The sequence below is a fragment of the Aquarana catesbeiana genome, linkage group LG07, assembly GCF_042186555.1.
Source record: "Aquarana catesbeiana isolate 2022-GZ linkage group LG07, ASM4218655v1, whole genome shotgun sequence".
Taxonomy (NCBI): domain Eukaryota; kingdom Metazoa; phylum Chordata; class Amphibia; order Anura; family Ranidae; genus Aquarana; species Aquarana catesbeiana.
The window spans coordinates 179,022,451-179,045,667 of record NC_133330.1 but is presented as its reverse complement, the minus strand read 5'-3'; positions in this window follow the sequence as shown (position 1 = coordinate 179,045,667).

The following is a 23,217-nucleotide window of genomic DNA, read 5'->3' as shown; positions in this document are numbered from 1 at the left end:
GAAATCCGCTCGTGTATACGTGGCAAAACAATTACCTTGGCTATGGCTTTCAATGCTTCCGGGAGGCACAGGTGGCATCACTGCCTCATTTGAACACAGAGGGCTTGAAATCCCAAATGAATGTTACTCTGAAATAGATTGGAAAACATTCTTGCATAATTTCAAAGTCCAAAGCTATCGCAGAAAGTAGTGTTCAAAAGGTTAGTGACAGTGATGTCACTCACACCTCCTGGAAGTGTTGAGAATGTTTTTTTTTCTTCTCACAATAGCTTTATTTTCAAAACAACTTTGCAGGGAAGCCTTTAAATCAATGAATATTTTCACACCAAGGTGGTGCGCTTTTGTTGCGGTGAAAAAAAGTCTTGCTTGCAGCATCTTTGGAGCATGTTTGGGGAGCTAAAAAAATGCACCAAAAATGCTCCTCTCCATTGAAATGATTGGTAAGCACCCCAAAAACACCCCAGTCTGTATTTTTGGTGCAGTTTTGGAGTCACATGTCCTTTAATAACTGCACCACATATGCTGCAAAAGCGCTGCAAAAGTGCTCCATTAATGCATACAAAAGTGCTCCATTAATGCATAGGTGTTACTGACAGTTTTGAAGCGAACCAGTGTGAAAGTGCCCTAAGAGAGAGCCACACCTAATTCTTCCTCCCCGGTCTATGCTAAAACAGGTGGTGGCCATAAGAGCCATCTCTGCTCTGGCACATTGCAGTAGTCTTTCAAGAAGGGCTACATACTTATGATGTCCATCAATTAATTTTTTTTTTCCATAAAAGTTTTTTATTTTGTATCGTAAGAAAAGGGTATACATAGGAAGTACAATACAAGAGAGTCAATAAAGTCACATTTTCAACAACAGAATGGGTTTACAGTCTTAGGACACAATTTGGTGTAACAACCTGGGATGACTCTGTCGTGGACCAAACTTGTGCATAAAACATAGCATCGTTAGGTGGAGGGTCTGTCTTTCATTTTCACCTCCCCCTCCCCCCCACTACAGGGAGCCAAACATGGGAGGTAGCTTAGGTGTTCACTCCAGGTCAGAAATGTGAAGGTATTGCAACCTAAGATGACGTACATATTGACAGCAGACTAAACATAGGGAGGGACGGGGGTGAGAGGTGTTGTGAAGGTTCAGGTCGAATCCAGGGCAATCGAACAACATAAGGGAAAGGGGAAGGGTAAAACCATATATGAAGAAGTAAAAAGAAAGAAGTAGGTTGAGTAAAGAAAAGAGAACAAAAAAAGAGAAAAAAAAAAGAAAAAGGGGGGAGTCAAAGGGGGAGAGTGTGAGGGGGGGTGGGACATAGTTGTGAGTGTGATGGCGGAGAGGCGTGGGAGCAGAAGGAAAGACAGTGGGACATTCTCATGTGACTCCACCCCCCACCGCCCCAAAATCCTCCAGTTCGTTAAGGAGGCCCAGGTTCACTTCTGCAGGATCATTTTATGGGACATATTGGTGGTATCTGTCTGATGTTGTAAAATGGTTCCAACATGCCCAAGTGACTGTGAATTTGTGCATCCTATCTTGAGAGATATGGATGAATTCTTCCATGTTTTTTATGTTCAAGACCCTCGCCAACCATTCCCTGATTGTCGGTGCATTTTTAGAGCGCCAGTGATTCGGTATGCAAAGCTTAGCTGCGTTCACCATATGCATGGCTAGCGATTTGTAGTAATTTTTTTTTTTACTAGGGTTGTATGATGTAGGAGGAATTGTGCAGACGAGTAATTTAGGGTAAATGTAGTAACATGGGTTATAATGCTGTGGACTTCTCTCCAAAAGGGTTGTATTTTTTCGCAATCCCACCAGATGTGGAGCATGAAACCCTCCGATTTTTCGCATCTCCAGCAAGTGTTGGGAATGGTGGGGGAAAATGTATGTATTCATATACAGCGTTCCAATCCTCCTTGGATAGAGGTGTTGGCAGGTCCCTATTCCAAGCGAACTGTGAAGGAGGTGGCTCGTGGTTGGTCTCCTCCAGAAGGAGGGCATATAGGAGGGATATGAGGTGTCTCTGTGGCGTTTTACGATGGCAAAGGTCTTCAAAAGGTGTGAGTTGTCTCGTCCAGTTGGTTTGGAGCATATGGGTCACAAGGAAGTGCCGTATTTGCCTAAAGGTCCAGAAGGGGAAAGAGGTGGTCTTAGAGATTGTGTTTACTTTTTCAAGGGTGATAGATGACCCACCGGAGAAAAACTGGAGGGCTAGGACATCTTCATGAGGCCATTCCTGACGTAAGAATTGTTGGGATTCACCTGGGGGGAAAGTCGGGTTTCCTCTTAAAGTAGTTAGAGGTCCTGTGATAGGTGCGAGTGTCCTGGATTGTGATACTTTTTTTGAAGGCCAAAAGAGAGGGGTAAATGAGCGGATGGGACGAGATGTGAGATGGCCAGTGTTTGGAAAGAATCCAGGGGAGCAAATGAAGAGGAGTGGGTGTAAAGGAATTTTCAAGATGTATCCATTTCTTTTTAAGCGTGTGGATATTCCAGTCTGCTATTCTGGTAAGGTGGCACGCCATATAATACTTATGTAGGTCTGGGAGCCCAATGCCACCTTTGGTTTTGTGAAGTGTTAGTCGGGAGTATTTAATACGCGGTGGGGAGTTCTTCCATATGCAGCGGGACAAGCTTTCTGGTAGCTCGAAAAGAAATTTGGCAGTAGGTGTATCGATACGGATTGGATTAAGTATAAAATGCGTGGGAGAATGATCATTTTAATTAAAGCTGACCGGCCAAACCAAGAGACATTCAATCCCATCCAGTCCCTCAGGTGGTTTTGTGCCTTGAGGAGGGCAGTGTGAAAGTTTTTCATGTAAAGATCTGAAAGACGGGATGGGATCTGAATGCTGAGGTACGTGATTGCCTCCTTCTCCCACTTAAAGGGAAAGGAGTCTTGGCATTGGAGTATTTCTTGCTGAGAAAGGGATTAGGGATGAGCTTCGTGTTCGAGTCGAACCCATGTTCGACTCGAACATCGGCTGTTCGATCGTTCGCCGAATTGCGAACGATATGGGCCGTTCGCGCCAAATTCGTGTGGCGCGTCGTGTGGCGCGTCACGGCCCATAATTCACTGCGGCATTGCAGTGCATTGCTTGCTGATGATTGGCCAAGCATGCACTATGACCCGCATGCTTGGCCAATCACAGCGCCGCCTTAACAGAGAGCCATAATTGGCCAAAGCCAAGGAGGCTTTGGCCAATTATGGCTCAGGGGATTTAGTACACGCCCCACACTATATAAGGCTGTATTCAGTTTAGCTAGATCCGTTCCTGTTATCTTCTAGACTATTTACATTTAGTGCAGTGCGTCCTGGTCACAGTGTTCAGCTAGATCCATTCCTGTTAACTTCTTACTGACAGGCAGGCTTGTCTTGTTACAGTATTTTAAAGAAAATTACTGGTGTTCTTTTGATCCTATTAGTACCACAGTCAGGCAGCTAGACTATTTACAGTTAGTGCAGTGCGTCCTGCCCACAGTGTTCTGCTAAACCTACAAGTAAGTGGGGTGCGTCCTGCTCACAGTGTTCAGCTAAACCTACAAGTTAGTGGGGTGCGTCCACCTCACAGTGTTCAGCTAAACCTACAAGCTAGTGGGGTGCGTCCTGCTCACAGTGTTCAGCTAGATCCGTTTCTGTTATCTTCTTACTAACAGGCAGGCTTGTCTTGTTACAGTAAATACAGCTACCTGAAGAAAATTGCTGGTGTTCTTTTGATCCTATTAGTACCACAGTCAGGCAGCTAGACTATTTACAGTTAGTGCAGTGCGTCCTGCTCACAGTGTTCTGCTAAACCTACAAGTTAGTGGGGTGCGTCCTGCTCACAGTGTTCAGCGAAACCTACAAGTTAGTGGGGTGCGTCCACCTCACAGTGTTCAGCTAAACCTACAAGCTAGTGGGGTGCGTCCTGCTCACAGTGTTCAGCTAGATCCGTTCCTGTTATCTTCTTACTGACAGGCAGGCTTGTCTTGTTACAGTAAATACAGCTACCTGAAGAAAATTGCTGGTGTTCTTTTGATCCTATTAGTACCACAGTCAGGCAGCTAGACTATTTACAGTTAGTGCAGTGCGTCCTGCTCACAGTGTTCAGCTAAACCTACAAGTTAGTGGGGTGCGTCCTGCTCACAGTGTTCAGCGAAACCTACAAGTTAGTGGGGTGCGTCCACCTCACAGTGTTCAGCTAAACCTACAAGCTAGTGGGGTGCGTCCTGCTCACAGTGATCAGCTAGATCCGTTCCTGTTATCTTCTTACTGACAGGCAGGCTTGTCTTGTTACAGTAAATACAGCTACCTGAAGAAAATTGCTGGTGTTCTTTTGATCCTATTAGTACCACAGTCAGGCAGCTAGACTATTTACAGTTAGTGCAGTGCGTCCTGCTCACAGTGTTCTGCTAAACCTACAAGTTAGTGGGGTGCGTCCTGCTCACAGTGTTCAGCTAAACCTACAAGTTAGTGGGGTGCGTCCACCTCACAGTGTTCAGCTAAACCTACAAGCTAGTGGGGTGCGTCCTGCTCACAGTGTTCAGCTAGATCCGTTCCTGTTATCTTCTTACTGACAGGCAGGCTTGTCTTGTTACAGTAAATACAGCTACCTGAAGAAAATTGCTGGTGTTCTTTTGATCCTATTAGTACCACAGTCAGGCAGCTAGACTATTTACAGTTAGTGCAGTGCGTCCTGCTCACAGTGTTCTGCTAAACCTACAAGTTAGTGGGGTGCGTCCTGCTCACAGTGTTCAGCTAAACCTACAAGTTAGTGGGGTGCGTCCACCTCACAGTGTTCAGCTAAACCTACAAGCTAGTGGGGTGCGTCCTGCTCACAGTGTTCAGCTAGATCCGTTCCTGTTATCTTCTTACTGACAGGCAGGCTTGTCTTGTTACAGTAAATACAGCTACCTGAAGAAAATTGCTGGTGTTCTTTTGATCCTATTAGTACCACAGTCAGGCAGCTAGACTATTTACAGTTAGTGCAGTGCGTCCTGCTCACAGTGTTCTGCTAAACCTACAAGTTAGTGGGGTGCGTCCTGCTCACAGTGTTCAGCTAAACCTACAAGTTAGTGGGGTGCGTCCACCTCACAGTGTTCAGCTAAACCTACAAGCTAGTGGGGTGCGTCCTGCTCACAGTGTTCAGCTAGATCCGTTCCTGTTATCTTCTTACTAACAGGCAGGCTTGTCTTGTTACAGTATTTTAAAGAAAATTGCTGGTGTTCTTTTGATCCTATTAGTACCACAGTCAGGCAGCTAGACTATTTACAGTTAGTGCAGTGCGTCCTGCTCACAGTGTTCAGCTAAACCTACAAGTTAGTGGGGTGCGTCCACCTCACAGTGTTCAGCTAAAGCTACCTGTAGAAGGTTGGTGGTGTTCTCATACTACAGGCAGGCAGTTGATTTTGCTAGCTGCAGTATCAGTACATATATATATATATATATATATATATATATATATATATATATATATATATCCCAGCTTAGTGCAGCTACAGGCCATTAGTATGTCTGGAAGGCCAAGAAGGAGAGGCAGACAGTCACAAGCCAATAAGAGAGGGCAAGCAGGCTCTGTGTCTAGTGCTGGTCGTGGAGACGGTGCATCCTCATCAGCACGTGGCCATGGGACACGCTTGGCCTTTTTTTCGGCAGCTGGCCATGTTGAGCCGCAACATGCGGAAGACTTGGTCGAGTGGATGACCAAGCCGTCCTCATCCTCCTCATCCTCTCTCACCCATGCCCAGGGTACTTTGTCTGGCAAAGCAGCGGCCTCTTCCCTTGGCTCAATGTCATCAGTGACTCCTTCCCTAGCCCCACCATGTCCTCCTGAGGAGTCCCTCGAACTGTTTGACCACAGTGTTGGGTACATGCTCCAGGAGGATGCCCAGCGTTTGGAAGGCTCTGATGATGATACTGAGCTCGATGAAGGCAGTAACACGAGCACGGACAGAGGGGGTGCCCAAGAAGGACAGCAATCTGGCAGTCATGCTCCCCCTGCTGCAGCATACTGCCAGGTTTGCTCCAGTGATGAGGAGGGAGGGGATGATGAGGTCACTGACTCAACGTGGGTGCCTGATAGGAGAGAGGAGGAGGAGGAGGAGGAGGAGGAGGAGGCGGCACATCACCAACGAGGCAGGATGCCCTCCAGGGGCCAGCCTAAGGGCAGCACATTGACTGCATCACACCCCAAAGCTCCACATGTGCAGGGCGCTGCAGTCTCTGCGCGTTATTCAAAAAGTTCTTTGGTGTGGGCCTTTTTTGAGACGAGTGCATCAGATCGCACCGCTGCTATTTGCAACATATGTCTCAAGCGTATCTCGCGTGGCCAAAACATCTCCCGCTTGGGTACCACATGCTTGACCAGACATATGTTGACCTGCCATGCAGTTCGTTGGCAAGCGTATCTAAAAGACCCACACCAAAGAACAAAGAGGACCTCTGCTTGCTCCTCATCAGCTGAGATTTCCAACCCCACTAGACCTTCAGTCCTCTCTGAGACCTGCACTGAGAGGAATGAAGGTGTAGAATTAGGTGTGTCACAGCCACGTACTTGTGGGCAATCTGATTTTGGTACACCGACGTCAGATTGTACCAGGCAAATTTCCCTGCCCCAGCTGCTGCACCGCCGAAAGAAGTTTGCTCCCAGCCATCCACATGCCCAACGGTTGAATGCTAGCTTGGCAAAATTGCTAGCACTTCAACTGCTGCCTTTTCAGTTGGTAGACTCTGCCCCCTTCCGTGAGTTTGTGGAATGTGCGGTTCCTCAGTGGCAGGTACCCAAACGCCACTTTTTCTCACGGAAGGCAATTCCGGCTCTCTACCAGCATGTGGAAGGCAATGTCCATGCCTCGCTGGACAGGGCGGTCAGCGGTAAGGTGCATATTACCGCTGACTCATGGTCCAGCAGGCATGGACAGGGACGTTACCTAAGTTTCACGGCGCATTGGGTGACTCTGCTGGCAGCTGGGAAGGATGCAGGACAAGGTGCAGTAGTGTTGGAGGTTGTTCCGCCACCACGCCTCCAAAATGCTAATGATTGTGACACACCTCTCTCCTCCACCCCCTCCTCTTCTTCTTCCTCCATGGCCTCTTCCTCGGAACCAGCGGTGCTCTGTAGTCGTTCAAGGGGCTACGCAAGTACGCAGGCCAAAAGATGCCATGCGGTGCTTGAGCTGGTGTGCTTGGGGGACAGGAGCCACACTGGGGCAGAGGTTCTGTCAGCTCTGCAGGGGCAGGTTCAGAGGTGGTTGACGCCACGCCAACTTAAGGCAGGAATGGTGGTTTGCGACAATGGCACCAACCTCCTCTCTGCCCTCCGACAGGGACAAATGACCCATGTGCCCTGTTTGGCTCACGTCCTTAACTTGGTGGTGCAGCGGTTCTTGGGCAGGTACCCGGGCTTACAGGATGTCCTGAGGCAGGCCAGGAAAGTCTGTGTGCATTTCCGCCGGTCATATAATGCCAGTGCTCGGCTGACGGACCTCCAAAAGGAGTTTAACCTGCCCAAGAACCGCCTAATCTGTGACATGCCCACCAGGTGGAACTCAACGTTGGCCATGCTGCAGCGGCTGCACATGCAGCAGAGGGCCATCAATGAGTACCTGTGCGACTATGGCACCAGGACAGGGTCAGGGGAGCTTGGTTTTTTTTCCCCACGCCAGTGGGCCATGATCAGGGATGCATGCACGGTCCTGTCACCATTTGAGGAGGCCACGAGGATGGTGAGCAGTGACAGTGCATGCATCAGTGACACTGTCCCCCTTGTCCACCTGTTGGAGCACACGCTGCGTGGAATAATGGACAGGGCACTTGAGGCAGAACAGAGGCAGGAAGAGGAGGACTTCCTTAGCTCTCAAGGCCCCCTTTATCCAGACAGTGTTCCTGCGTGCCCGCTGATCACACAGGAAGAGGACGAGGAGGAGGAGGAGGAGGAGGAAGATTGTGTCAGTATGGAGGTGGAGCCTGGCACTCAGCATCAGCAGCAGTCTTTAAGGGATCAGTCCCAAGAAACACATGGACTTGTACGTGGCTGGGAGGAGGTGGCTGCGGACCATGTCGTCCTTAGTGACCCAGAGGACTCCGGACCGAATGCCTCAGCAAACCTACGCTGCATGGCCTCCCTGATCCTGCAAAGCCTGCGTAAGGATCCTCGTATTCGTGGTATCAAGAAGAAGGACCAATACTGGCTGGCAACCCTCCTTGATCCACGTTACAAGGGTAAGGTTGCGGACCTTATCTTGCCATCGCAGAGGGAGCAGAGGATGAAACATCTTCGGGAGGCCTTGCAGAAAGGTCTGTGCAACGCGTTCCCAGAGACTGGGAGGTTACAAACTCCTGTTTCTGGACAACGTGTTGCTGAGGCTTCGGTCAGTCAAAGAAGGAGCGGTGGAGAAGGTGGCCGTCTGACCGATGTGTTCAAACAATTTTTTGGTCCGCAGCCCCAAGGTATGATCGGTTCCAGCAACCATCGCCAGCGTCTGTTTTACATGGTGCAGGAATACCTAGGGGCAAGATCAGACTTGGACACCTTTCCCACCGAAAATCCTCTGGGTTACTGGGTCTTGAGGATGGATCACTGGCCAGAGCTTGCACAGTATGCAATTGAGCTACTGGCCTGTCCTGCATCCAGCGTTCTTTCGGAACGCACATTCAGTGCTGCTGGAGGCGTGGTAACCGATCACAGGGTGCATCTGTCCACTGACTCGGTCGATCGACTGACCTTCACAAAAATGAATGAGTCTTGGATCACCACCAGCTACCAAGCACCTGATGCTGATGTAACCGAATAATTTTTTTTGAAATCTCAGATCCCTTCAAAGACTGCCTATGCTGATGCTGAGTGACTATCCCTGAGTAATTATCCTCTTCCTCCTCAATCATCACGCTGATAGCTTGTAAGAACATTTTTGGTTCTGGGTGCCACCACCAGCGCCTAATGCACAATTTTTCAGCCCCTGTTTAACAGGGGCGTGTAATTACGATTTTTGATGTAATACTTTGCAGCAGGGCTCGTTCCTGCATTCCAACTAGAGTGTCTGTGAGGGGTTGCAGTGTTGTGGCACCAGCACCAGTGCCTAAGGCCCAATTTTTCAGCCCTTGTTTAACAGGGGCGTGTAATTACAATTTTTGATGCAATACTTTGCAGCAGGGCTCGTTCCTGCATTCCAACTAGAGTGTCTGTGAGGGGTTGCAGTGTTGTGGCACCAGCACCAGTGCCTAAGGCCTAATTTTTCAGCTCCTGTTCAACAGGGGCATGTAATTACAATTCTTGATCTAATATTTCACAGCAGAGCCCTGTGAGGGCTTACAGTGTTGTGGCCACAGCAACACCTAAGGCCCAAATTTCTGATGAGTATATAGGGCAGGACCCTACTTTCAAACAACTAACTTACAAACGACTCCTACTTGCAAACGGAAGGAGACAACAGGAAGTGAAATCTACCCCTAGGAAGGGAAATTCTCTCCTGTAAGAGTTAATATGGGAAAAACATTTCTCCTTTCCACTGATGCTTTCCAATCCATTGGGACAAAAAGTGAGGTGAAATCTTCTGAAGAGGAGGAAAGACAGCAAAACAAATGTCACAGGGGTGATAACCCTTCCCTATGTTTTCCAAAAAGCTTAAAAAAGATTTTTTGGCTGGAGCTAAACACGTTAAAAATGTACCCGTTCAAAATTACAAAGAGATTCTACTTAACAACAAACCTACAGCCTGTATACTGATGTTCAGAGTATATAGGGCCTGGTGGCCCCACACCTTTCCTTATTTTAATTTGGGTGCGGGCTTCCCCTTAATATCCATACAAGACCCAAAGGGCCTGGTAATGGACTGGGGGGTACCCATGCCGTTTGTCTCACTGATTTTCATCCATATTGCCAGGACCCGACATTACATTAAACCCGCAAGCAGTTTTAAATGAGATTTTTTTCCTTTAAAAATGACATTTGGTGCAGGGACTGTTCTAAACACTGGAAACACGCGTCACTTTACAGGCATACTATAGACACCCCTCAGGTACGATATTTAAAGGAATATTTCACTTTTTTTTTTTTTACTTTAAGCATCATTAAAATCACTGCTCCCGAAAAAACGGCCGTTTTTAAAAGTTTTTTTTGCATTGATACATGTCCCCTGGGGTAGGACCCGGGTCCCCAAACCCTTTTTAGGACAATACCATGCAAATTAGCCTTTAAAATGAGCACTTTTGATTTCGAACGTTCGAGTCCCATAGACGTCAATGGGGTTCTAACGTTCGTGCGAACTTTCAGTCCGTGCGAACCGAACCGGGGGGTGTTCGGCTCATCCCTAAAAGGGATATGTTTAAGGCTTGAGATTTCGTATGGTTGATTTTAAGATTGGACAGTGCACAAAAGGTAGCAAGATCTTTAAGGAGGTTGGGCAACGAGATTCGAGGGGATGTTAGGGACAGTAGGATGTCATCAGCGAAAGCTGCGACCTTGTATTCCTTTTCTTTCACCTGCACTCCCTGTATGTTGGGGTTATTTCGTAGTCTATTGAGGAAAGGTTCGAGAGTTAGTACATAGATTAGGGGGGATAGAGGGCAACCTTGGTGTGTACAGTTAGAAATGGAGAAGACTTTCGACAGGTGGCCATTGACCCTTACAGCCGCGGTGGGACAAGAATACAGAGACATTATATGTGTTAACATGCGCGTCTGAAGGCCCAAGGCCCTTAGAACTTTGTGCATATAGTCCCACGCCACCCTGTCAAACGCCTTCTCCGCGTCCAGGGAAAGAAGGAAGCCTTGGGATTTTGAGGATGTCAGCCAATGATGGATGTTTAGGGTATGAATGGTGTTGTCCCTGGCCTCCTTACCAGGGATGAATCCCACTTGGTCTGTGGAAATAATATCAGGCAGTAAAGGGAGCAACCTATTGGCTAGCATCTTCGCATAAAGCTTGATGTCCACATTTAGGAGGGAGATTGGTCTGTAGCTAGCTACTAGAGAGGGGTCTTTCCCTTCCTTAGGGATAACAGATATATGGGCTGACAGCATTTTATCAGGAGATATAAGGAGGTCTGCTAGTGCATTAAAAGTAGAGAGAAGCCTAGAGGAGAGAACATCCGCAAACAGTTTATAATATTGGAGAGTAAAGTCGTCCAGTCCTGGGCTCTTACCCGGTTTCATTTGTTTAATAGCAGTCTCCAATTCCATTCCCGAGAGAGGGTCCTCCCTCTCCTGAACCCGTTGGGGGATTAAAGTTTTGGGGCTATATTGGGATAGAAATTCTCTAATGTTTTTGGTGCGAGATTCGGCAGGAATCTGGTTTGTATGGCTTGTGTGTAGATTTATAAAGTTTTGAGTAAAATTTCTCAAATTCACTCACGATATCTTTATTCCTGGCCAGAAGCACTCCCCGCACATCGCGAACATGGTGAATTATAGAGGAGGATTTGGAAGCTTGGACCGAGCGGGCAAGTAAGCAACCACTTTTGTTGCCATGCTCATAGAAGATCCTCTAAAGATAATGATAACTTCAAGCGCATATACAGTATACAATATTCAGGATTAATCGGATTGGCCAGGCATATAGTCCATGGCTAAAGAGTTAGCAGCCCAGGGGTTAATGAGGGTCTGGCAGTTAGAAGCATATGGATATGGGATTACATGTTTAAAAAGGGTTTGGCAGTCCAGGGGTTAAAAAGGTGTAGCAGTTCACAATGTGTGAAGTAGGTTGATGAAGCAATGGATCTAGAAGGCGGCTGCTATCCCCAGAGATGCTGGCTCTGTGATATGTAAAAGAGGGTAAAGAAGGGAAGCGCCACCTGAGTGCAGTATTAGTGAATACTTTTAATGACACAAAGTTTAAAAACACTTACAAAAGACATAATTAAAAAGGGCTCATCTGTAGATGGATGATCCTGGTAGGTTCCTGGTGGGGATGATCCTGGTGAGTTCCTTGAGCTCCAGTCTGGGTGTTGTATCAGCGATTACAGCCTTACATCGCTGATACAACACCCAGACTGGAGCTCGAGGAACTCACCAGGATCATCCCCACCAGGAACCTACCAGGATCATCCATCTACAGATGAGCCCTTTTTAATTATGTCTTTTGTAAGTGTTTTTAAACTTTGTGTCATTAAAAGTATTCACTAATACTGCACTCAGGTGGCGCTTCCCTTCTTTACCCTCTTTTACATAGAAGATCCTCTGGCCAAGAATGTAGCACTGCTTAGTGAGCTTACTTAATTCCTCCAGGAGCAGGGAACGAGCATATATCAGCTCTTGAAGGGTAGACTGCGCTAGTGTCTGTTTATGAGCTAATTCTAGTGATTTGATAGTCTGTGTTAGGGCACTCATCTTTGTTTGGGATTCCTTTTTAGTATTTGCAGCTAAGGCCAGTAGTTCTCCACGGATCACACATTTATGTGCTTCCCAGAGGGAGACAGGGGACACCTCCGAGCTATCATTTTCTGCGAAGTATTGAGGAATGCATGTACGAAGGCACTCAATAGTCACAGGGTCTTTCAAAAGGTAGGGGTTTAAATGCCAGATTTTTGTTTTCATGCAGGTCTCAGGGAAGGAGAGGGTGATTGTGATCGGGTGATGATCCGAGAGAAACACGGGTTTGATCGTGGAATATTGTAAGCAGGGTAGGTCCGTTTGAGACAGGAAGAAGTAGTCGATCCTAGAGTATTTCTGGAACGGAGAGGAGTAAAAAGTGTAGTCTTTGGTAGAGGGAGACAGAGTACGCCAAGCATCATGCAGGGTAAGTTTCTGGAGTTCAAATTTAATCTGGCGTAGGGCTTTAAAGGTTAAGCTAGAGGAGCCCGTGGAGGAATCTAGTACAGGATTCAAATGGACATTGAAGTCTCCTCCGAGAAATTAAAATTTTTTTAATCAAGGCATGTTCGCTGAATGGCCCTGCCTGTAGCTATGCCCCACTGGCGTTTTTCGCTCTCATTGGGCTTAGTCATAGAGATCTGCATGATTTTTTGCAAGGAAAAATGGCTTCAGAGAGGTGTTGTTACAGGCAGGGATTTTCAGTCATCAGTGTGTGGCCTTTCTTGAAAGACTATTAACTTCAGGAGCTGAAAGCTTTCAATAGAGTGGATCTTTTATTTTAAAAATGAGAAAAAGAGAAAAGTGAGTATGAAATATAAGAACTCACTAGACTGCTCCTCTCTAAAATTCACTAAGGAATTTAGTTTATAATCAAATCTGCTGCTAGGTCTTCCAGACTAAAACTATTGAGATTCATGATGATAGTATAGCTACCATGTCAATGCATTGTTACTTTTTAAAAACTAGAGTATTCCATTAAAGTATTTTTCATTAAGTTAATAACAGAAGTGATTGTATGTGTTATAATCCTAATAAACATTTTAGAATTGTATTGACTGTATTGTAAAAGTCATGGAATTTTTAAGCTTGCAGTAGTGTAACTTTATTCAATGCATCATTTATATGCCAGTACTTTCTATTTAATAGGCATGATTTCATGTTAAATTAAATTCCTTTTCACACAGTTATTTATAAATAATTACACTTTCATATCATGAACTTTGTAATGCCTGAGTAATTTGGTATTTAATAAATGCTTGGCATTAATAATTGTTATCTTTATTTTGCAGCACCTACAAAGTAAATTTATGACATAATGTTGATGTGAGCTGCTGGCAAGTGTTACTTGTCATGCACAAAGTGAAACATTTCAATGCAGAACACACTGACAAACCATCAAGATCTAAAATTATTTGCAAACAGTGAATGGTGGAAGCTTTCTTAATGTGACAGGTGATTTGTTTCACCCAGCCTCACTGAAGTTAAAAAAGGCTGAGTTGAAGTCTCGTTGTGCAGATGGATAGAAAATATGCATTTTAATAACTTGTTTTATTTATAAAATACCTCTACCAAATAGTACGTTGTACAGGAGATGACACTTTTTTAATAAAACTGGAATACATGTATATGATTCTTGTTATCCTTTGACATATCGAGTGCTTAGTCAGATCCTCATTATAGAAAGATTCAAATTAAAGGGAAACTTGTGCCATGAGAAATACTGTATGTAGGATGCCAGTCGTGACCTCCTTTAAGAAGCTAGCTACCTGGTTGTTTTGTGACTTCTTTAATTTCAGAGTGATTGACCCAGAACAAACATGCAGCAAATCAAAAAGAATAGATAGTCAGACTTTAGAGGTACCAGACAATACAAAATATTTTTTCATGAAAACAATGAAATTTATTATTGTCTATATGTACTAGTTAGCAACATAACATTAACAATTTAAAATATTCTATATAGTTAATCAAATAGTATTTTACCACTGCATCTCATGTTATGCCTTTCAACATTATCCCAAAGTTAAGCCTCGTACACACGATCTGACAGGCTGTTGGCAGAAAATCTGACCGTTTGTACGGTCCATTGGACAATTGTTGGATTTTCTGCGGACAGATTTTGGATGGCAGGTGTTAAAATTTTCCGCTGACAAATGTCAGATTTTCCGAGCGTGTGTACACAAGTCCATTGGACAAAAGTCCAAAGTACAAACACGCATTCTCGGAAGCAAGGACGAGTCAGAAGTGGTCAGCCTTGTAAACTAGCATTCGTAATTGAAAATTAACGTTCGGATGGGGGCAGGAGGCGGAGCCTAGCGGAGCAGACATGCATTGTTAGAGCTCCACACCGCTGAGGAGAGAAGAGAAGGACAAAGCGGAGCCTGCAGGCTCAAAAGGTATCCATTTGAACCTTTTTGCCCCAGGGAACAAACTGTGAAAGTTTGGGCAGGAAATATGGTACTGGGAGGAAACCGTGGCAGAAATAAAAATCACCTCACAAAGAGCTCACAGGCACTCACTGCAGCTGAAGCAGCTCCAGTCACCTCACAAGATACAGCATCAGGGCGCTCTCACAGGCAGAAAATGTCACAGCAAGACTCTCCATTTGAGTCAGATACAGAACAAATCCTCTCACAAACTTCTCCACAAGCCTCCTCAACATCCCCAGTAATATTATTACAATTTGAAAAGATGCTTCATAAGGTTTTAAAACAAACCTCAGACCAAATAACAAACAGCCTAACCAAAGAAATAAGAGAGCTGGGAAACCGCACCGCAGCCTTAGAAATAAAAATGGATGAAATTGAAATTACAACCCAAGAAAATATAACAGAATTGGAACAATTAAAAAAAGAGAATTTAATACTTCAAACTAAGCTCGAAGATTACGAAAATAGAGCCAGACGTTCAAACTTGCGCATAAGGGGAATACCTGAAACTGTGACAGACCTGCAATCTACTATTACTGCTCTATTACAAGAACTAAAGCCAGATATCCCTATTGAACGTTTAGAACTGGACAGAGTACACAGAGCCCTCACAGCCAAAAAGAAAGATGGACCCCCACGTGATATAATCACAAAATTTCATTATTACAGAACGAAAGAACAAATACTAATTGCTGCAAGAGAAAAAAAGAACTTAATTTTCAAGGACACAATTATCAAATTTTTGCTGACCTATCCCAACTTACTATTACTAAAAGACGATCCATGAAACCCCAACTAATGGAACTGCAACGCCACAACATTATGTATCAATGGGGCTTCCCCTTTTCAGTCAGATTTAACTACCAAGGTACAATTTACAGAAGCAGATTAGCAGATGAACTACAACAAACCCTTTTAAAATTAAATCTGACAGAACCCACAAGCAGCAACACTCCCACACGCAGAAGAATGGCATCATCTACACCTTCAGGCAGCACCCAGAAAATTTCAGAACAAAATGGGAATCATCATTCTCACAAAAGAGGCCGTTATGCCACATCATCCATGGACCAAGAAGATTCAATGGACTGACATCCTAATTCCTGATATCTCTTCATTTATTATACTAAGAGATGGTTCTCTATAAAAAACCTGTATTTATAACTGAATGTAACTGCATTCTGATAGTCACACACTGTGTGGGATCATGTTACATTCCAGTTATATTTCTTATTACTTCTGATTCATATAGCCTTAGAATATATAAGTGAAATAAGGAAATTCTTGTTCAGTTATATATTATCAGGTAATAACAATAGATTTATTACTTTTTAGGACAAATATGTTCAATAATCCAGAAGTAATGGAAGCTTTTTCTTTCTTTTCTTAAAACAAATATATTATTACCTAACTAGTTCCTAGAATTATGTTTTTGTTTATTCTAATCTGAAGCAATACAACCTCAATTTTATGAGTTAACATATCTAAACAGTTACATATGAATAAAATATGTAATTGTTTACTCTAAAAGGGTTAAAATCCCAAAATAGTTCAAACTATCTTCATCAATACCAAAGTTATTAACAGTACCTTTCTAACTGAATTATTTAGCCTAGGGCAAGACTAACCATATACAACCACCCTGGAATAAATAATTTCAACAAAAACTATATTCTGCACTCCAATTAATGAAACATCATTTTGATGTCTTTTGACATAGCACTTCTCTCCTGTAAGTGGAAGATCCGTGTACCCCCATTAGCCCTCCTCATTCTCCCAACCATATTATGTGGGAGTGTGACGAAGGCACTTATTCCCCTGAGAGAGATATTTATTCTCTTTCACGGGTAAATTGTGATTACTTGCAAAAAATAATTTATACAATGTATCATCTAATCTCATATGTTTTTTGTTTACTCTTTACTCCAGAATTCACTGGTTTCTTTTCTATCTATTCATCTCTTCAGTCCACACAGGTTGATCTGCGCAGTCAGCTCTGCATAACAAAAAGTAAGTCAAAACTATTTGATCTGTTGCCATGGCACCACTGAATATACTTTCCCTGAATGTTCAGGGAATAAATGTCCCTCAAAAAAGGACCAAAGCCTTCCGTACTTTCCATAACAAGAAGGCTCACATAGTATGCCTCCAAGAAACACACTTCACCAAAGATTCTACTCCAAAATATATTTCTCCTATTTATCAACAAATATACACGGCTTCTGCCTGTACCAAGCAAAGGGGAACTCTAATTGCATTTCACCGATCCACACCATTCACCTTATCATCAGAAATTAAAGACCCAGAAGGTAGATACCTGATACTCATGGGTTATATAATGGATACAGCAATCACGGTGATTTCCTACTACGCTCCTAACAAACAACCTACACCATTCCTCTCACATATATTACAAGTGATTAATACACACAAAATAGGAACAGTGATAATGTGTGGGGATTCGAACCAGGTCCTCCTCCCATTTCTAGATAAATCACCTTTTACACCATCCAAAATAACCTCTAGATTACCTTTTTCTCAACTTCTTTCCAAATACAATCTGGTAGATTCGTGGAGAGAAAGTAACCCAATGAAAAAGAAATTCACTTATTTCTCGCACCCTTATCAAACCTTCACCAGAATAGATCATATTTTTCTAACAATAGGAATGATACCAGAAATTATTGCATCAGATATAATTCCGATTCCGTGGTCTGACCATAATGCAGTATACACTACTATAGCCTCAGCCATACCAAAAGCGCATGACCCAACGTGGTACTTACCGGACATAATGCTCAAACACCCACTACATCAGATGGCCATTGAACAAGCTTTAAAGGAATACATATCAATTAATAATACAACAGACATCTCCCCAATAACACTGTGGGAAGCTCATAAGCCTGACTTGCGTGGTACAATACAAAGACAAATGGCACTATTTAAACGGGAACGCAAAAATCTAGCAAAAAAACTAGAACTCAATTTTAATGCAGCCTACATATCATTTCAAGATAATCCATCTCAGAGTACAAAATCTCATCTGGAAAAATCTAGATTGGAATACGATCTATTTCTCACTGAGTCAGTTGATAAATCCCTCAAACGCTCCAAACACAATTTCTACATGAATACAAACAAACCAGGTACATATTTGGCTCGGGCATTAAATTCAACTAACAAATCTTTCAAACCAATACGTTTGAAATTATCAAAAAATGTTTACACTTGTAATCCAGTTAAAATAGTCCATAAATTTCACTCACATCTCGCAACTTTATACAAGACAAACAATGAATTTAATCCTACAGAGGCTGAATCCTTCTTCTCAAAAATAACCTTACCTGAGTTATCTCAGAATCAAAAAAGCAGTTTGGATGAGCCTATAACTATAGATGAAGTTGCTAACGCCATAAAAGACCTAAAACTTAACAAAAGACCAGGCCCAGACGGCTACTCGGCTTTATACTATAAAACATTCTCAGAAATACTCTCTCCCATTCTCACTGAAACTTTTAACAAACTTCTAGATGGACATTCTTTTCGGCAAGAAACACTAATGGCAATTGTTTGTATGATCCCAAAACCCCTTTCTGATGATACTTCCTGTGTGAATTATCGGCCTATCTCTCTGTTAAACCTCGATATTAAATTATTAGCAAAAATAATAGCAAAATGCCTCAATAGCATTATAGGAAAATTAATACATAGAGATCAAGTAGGCTTCATGCCAAATAGACAGGCAGGCGATAATATACGCAGGGCAGTGTTATTGGCACATATTGCTAAAAAACGGAAAATCCCTTTATGTTTTCTATCTCTCGATATTAAGAGGGCATTTGACACAGTATCCTGGCAATATATGCAATATTCATTACAAAAATGGGGTTTTGGACCCCACTTTTTAACATGGATCAAAGCATTATATAATAAACCCAAAGCCTATATAAAATATGCTGGATACAAATCTGAAGCCTTTAATATCGAAAGAGGTACCCGACAGGGTTGCCCATTATCTCCCTTATTATTTGCCCTTATACTCGAACCCATGGCCCAATACATCAGAACAAACCAAACTATAACTGGCATTGAAGTAGGAGGTATTACACACAAATTATGTATATTTGCAGACGATATATTACTTTTTCTATCATCACCACAGGTCTCTGGTCCTAACTTAATACCAGCTCTAGATGGATTTGCAGCCCTATCCGGCCTTATGATTAATCCTAAGAAATGCCTAGTGCTTAATATTTCACTCACAAACATGGAATTGATCCCGGCTAGGGCTGCACTCCCATTCACATGGGCAGAAAAATCAATCCCATATCTTGGAATTCATTTAACAGCATCTTATTCTGACTTATTCTCAACCAATTATCCTCCTGTATTAAGACAGATCACAAATCTAATAAAACAATGGTCGCAACTTCCTTTATCCTGGATAGGGAAGATTAATGCAATCAAAATGACTATTCTACCCAAATTGCTTTATCTATTCAGAGTCCTCCCTATTCCAATTCCTTCCTATTTTTTGAGAATAGTACAAAAAAGAGCAACTTCGTTTATATGGGGCTCTTCTAAACCACGTATACCTATACACACACTACATCTTCCCAAAAATAAAGGAGGCCTGGGATACCCTAATTTTACTAACTACTACAGAGCAGCACATTTGGCCAGTCTGTCCAAATACCATGCAAAACAGGAAATCCCATTATGGGTATTTATAGAGGCTTCAGAAAATGACCCTCTATTAATATCAAATTTATTATGGCTTGATCCTAAAGACCGCTTTAAAATTCATAATCCCATAACTAAACACTTCTTATCTCTCTGGGATAAACTAAAAACCAAATATCAGTTACAATCTCCACACAATCCTCTCCTTTCTTTTATCAGAAATCCGGCCTTTTATCCGGCATGGATCTACCCAAATTCTTTTAAAGCTTGGACAACATCAGGCATTCAGACACTAAATGACTTCATAGCATCTAAATCATTCCTTTCATTCCCATCGCTTATAGAAAAATATGATCTACCAAACTCTGAGATATTTAGATATCTCCAAATCAAAAATTTCTATACACCATTCCTAAAGGGGGATACACCATTATCCCAATTATCCATTTTTGAATCAATCTGTACAAAAGATCCATTTGCTAAAGGTACAATTTCATCACTTTATAATCAAATATATGGAGTAGCAAATCTTAATAGACCCTCTTACGTTCAGAGGTGGGAGGAGGACCTGGGACGAACTTTAGAAGACACGGACTGGTCTAACATATGGCTCACATCTAAGTCATCTTCACCCAACATCTTAGCACTGGAGACAAATTATAAAGTCCTAACTCGCTGGTACCTTGTACCCGCTAGAGTGGCAAAATATTCACCTAATACCTCAGCTCTTTGCTTTCGAGGATGCCCAGAAATAGGCACATATTTACACATATGGTGGACGTGCCCAGTAATCCAAACCTTCTGGAAGGAAGTCTTCGTGATTGCATCTAAAATATTTAAAAAAATAATACAACCAGATCCATATTTAACTTTACTTAATCTAAAACCGGAATGGTTAACACTCTCTCAATTCAAACTTATGATCCAACTAACAACGGCTGCAAAACAAACAGTGGCCAAGGCATGGAAATCTCCTACATTGGTACTAGCAGAAATAATTCACAGAATGAATAATACAATGTCCCATGCTAAGATGGTAGCCATCGATCAAAATCAAATTCCAAAATTTGAAAAACTTTGGCATCCTTGGATAAAACAACAGTTCTTGTCAAACTTCAATGACTCTGTCCTGTTGCCATGGTAACAGATTAAATGACTTACAGAGACACCCATTCTAAGGCTTCAAAGAGAACTAAAAAGAATAATAAACTGACGAGCGGGACAACCTTGTGGACCATACCTCTACCTTTCAACCCTTTTTCTTCTTTCTCTTTCCTTTTCTCCACCTTACGATTAAAGCTCATTATCAGAATTTATTTGACCTATATACACTCTACTTGTAAACAATATGTATAGTAGGTATAAATCATTTAAATACCTACAAAAGTAACTAAGGAAATGATATATATCTTTAATTTAGGTTTACGTGAACCCAATGTTTAATATTTGAAATTTCATGATATTTACCTATATAAACCCTACTGTAAAACAATGAGCTTACTTTATAGATCCTTGTAAACTTACTTTATGTATCTTTATAACATTGTATACTCAATAAACTTCTTTTGACAAGGAAAATTAACGTTCGTGACGTGGCAAATTATGAGATCTCAAAATGCAGCGCACATTCTCTTCTTCTTTAATGGGATAATAATGAAGCTGCTTTACTGTTGATACTGATGGAGTTATTGCAAACGCATTTTCAAAGGCTTTTTTTTTCTAGTGACATCAAGAATAATATTATTATGCTTCCTTTTTTTTTGGGGGGGGGGCAAGTTACCACAACACCATTATCCCGTAGTTTTTAAGATCAAAGATACAACTATATTGGTGTCCCTTGTCAATTTTACATTGTATTTTTTTAAATGTAACTGCCTACTCCCAAACTGTCATTTGAAGTAAAACACATAGCCGAGTATTATTCTCCACAATTTTTTTATTGTGCATTAAAAAAAGGAAAACAAATAAAATTAGACATGCTATCTGCCAATAGAACGTAACCAAAAAGTGCATTCTATGCATCCAAAAATATAGAAAATACAACAAATCAAATCATTATTATTCAACCAAAAAATAAAATAAAAGCCTCATGCATGTGTCCTGCTTCTTAATATAGTGGGTCAACAATGCCAAGAGCTGGTGAAAGCATGGGTCCGTCATCCGGAGATAATTCTGTAAAAAATATGGATTATTCTCCTGGCGCTCCCGCAGCAAAGGCATATGACATAATTGGTCACGATTAGTAAAGCAACCAATTTTTGGTCCAAGAACTGCAAGGCCACTAATAACACATTATCTCCCCCGATTCTGCAACATGTCTGGTTGACGAACGACCGTTCAGAAAATAACTGAAAAGCACGAAATGGAAAGCGCAAACTGAAAAGCGCTGAATGAAAAGCGCAAAATGAAAAGCGTGAATCAACATTCACCAAACTTCTACTAACATGAAATTAGCAGAAGGAGCCCAAAGGGCGGCGCTAAAGAGCTGAAAAACCACGTAGTACGTCACTACGTTCGTGTTTGTTGGCCGACAATTCCTTGCCATTTGTATGCAAGACAAAATCCAGGCACACGCCTTAGGACAAAAGTCAGAGGTTTTGTCTGCAAAAAATCTGATTGTGTGTATGAGGCTTAATACTTGGGTCCACTATTTATCAACATCCAACTTTACAACATACTGTATGTGATCATAGAACTCAATACATCATACACTCCTGGTTAATAGTGGTCAGGCATTCTATTTTCAGTACATTTCACAGACAGTCCACTTATTCAGGAAAGAATGTGGGTATTTTCTGCAAAAATCATATACAGTAGAATCACAAGAGCTTCATCATTGCAATATCATATGTAGCATATCTGCGATGCATACTAGCCCATTATGCTTTTAATTTGCAGTCTTTGCAGGGAGCAAAAAAGGAAGTAAAACCCATCAGGGTTTACTTCCTCTTTAATTTGCTTCAGTTTGCAAATGAACAAGAAGCTGCTCAGCACAGAGTACTCCCCATTCATTCACTGTCCAGAGTAGCTGAAGCTGCAGAGAAAGGCATGTGTGTTTGAATTTTGAAGTGCACACCCTAATGCAATAGGCTGCCCACATCTATGGGCAGACACATGGGTATACAAGAGCAGTGTTATGCAGTGTAACTACCAATCTGGAACCTTGGAAGGAGCATAAATATTAAGAATACATTCAAAATTAGAGACCTCACCATGTATTAAAAGTGTTTAAGTATAAAATCCTTTGATGTTATACTGTCCTATTAACTTAAAAGATATCTCACCCTAGAGTGTTGCACTAAAAATTCCAATGTTAGCTCCAGAAGGAAATATATCCTTAGCATACAGGTCAGGTAAAACAATGCCCTTCCGAAAGGCTCTGTGCAAAAAAGATCCTTATTGTTGATCTGACTGTCAACCTCATAATAAAACAACATCTAATTATGTACTATAAGCTTATACCTGGGTGGGCTCACCTACTTTCCTTACTGTGTCTCAAACAATCCCAAGGAAGGTGTTAAATTCCCATTTGGAAACATTCAGCTCCAGCACAGAACCCCCCTGGGACTATGGAAAAAGTTTACATAACCTCCTTCCATATGTTCATATGAAGGGAATTTCTTGGGTGGAATTGGCTTGGTGATTGGTGCCCATGTCATACATGGCATCAGAAGCTTCAGCTGTGGCAGCTGATGGTTAATCTGCATGAAGAGGTATATAGGGGCAGATAGAGGTAAATGTGAACACCAATCTGAAGAGGGTGGCAGCAATTGCCCAGGGTTAGAGCTCTTTTAAATATGTTTATATGTCCTTTG